This window comes from Arachis ipaensis, chromosome B01 (genome assembly GCF_000816755.2).
Source record: "Arachis ipaensis cultivar K30076 chromosome B01, Araip1.1, whole genome shotgun sequence".
Taxonomy (NCBI): domain Eukaryota; kingdom Viridiplantae; phylum Streptophyta; class Magnoliopsida; order Fabales; family Fabaceae; genus Arachis; species Arachis ipaensis.
Window position 1 is genome coordinate 116620478 of NC_029785.2, and position 1025 is coordinate 116621502.

Sequence of the window (1025 nt, forward strand, 5' to 3'; positions counted from 1 at the left end):
GAAAGGGAGAACTTGAGATCTAATAAAAAGGTTGAATCAATCATTTGCTGTTTATTTTAGGATAAAATATTGTTTGGTCACAGCAAACACTAATGCGAAAATGCAAAAAGTGCAAACCTTCTTAAAGTTAACTTGTTATTTTGTATTAAAAAAAGGAAAAAAAATAAAAATAAAATATTCTCAATTTTAAATTTAAACTATTAATATAAAATATAATAAATAAAAAATTAAAAGTTATTTAATTAACAAAGAGTACAATATTTTTTATATAGTAAAAAAGTTTAAAAATAAATTTTTTGTCACTAATATTCAAACTGAAAATTAAAATCATCTTTAACTTTTTTTTAAAAAAAATGTCTTTATTTTATTTAAAAAATTAAAAGACAAAGGGGTCATTTTAAACGAAGGGCCATATTTAGGGCTGGAAGTGAGTCAAGCCAGCTCATGAGCCAGCTTGAGCTCGACTCATTAACAGCTTGATAAGCTAAGCTCGTGAGCTGGTGAGCCAAGCTTGAGCCTGGAATTGAGCTCATAAATTAAATGAGCCGAGCTTGAGCTTGGATAAGCTCAGCTCATTAGCTCGTGAGCTGAGCTCGAGCCAGCTCGTGAGTTTTTAGTGAGCCGAGCTTGAGCTTAAGAAATAAGCTCGATTGTTAATGAGTCGAGCCGTGAGCCGAGCTTGAGCTTGGTCTAGCTCGACTCAGCTCGGCTCACTTCCAGCCCTAGCCATATTGAATTGTTTCGAACACATTAAAAATATTTTTAAACCGTATTATTTAATTTTTAACTAAAATGTTAAGAATCAAAACAACGACCAAGCATGTAACATCAAGCACACTGCCACATGTCCAAATTACAGAGAGCATTTGATCTTTAACATTATTATGGATTTAAAAAGACGAATTACAGTAAAGATCGCACTGCCATAACAATTTTAGGAATAAAACTTTCAAACTAATTGCATTGACTCTTAAATATTATAGCTGTATTTAGAAAAGAGATTAAAACTAAAAGATTGAAATTAT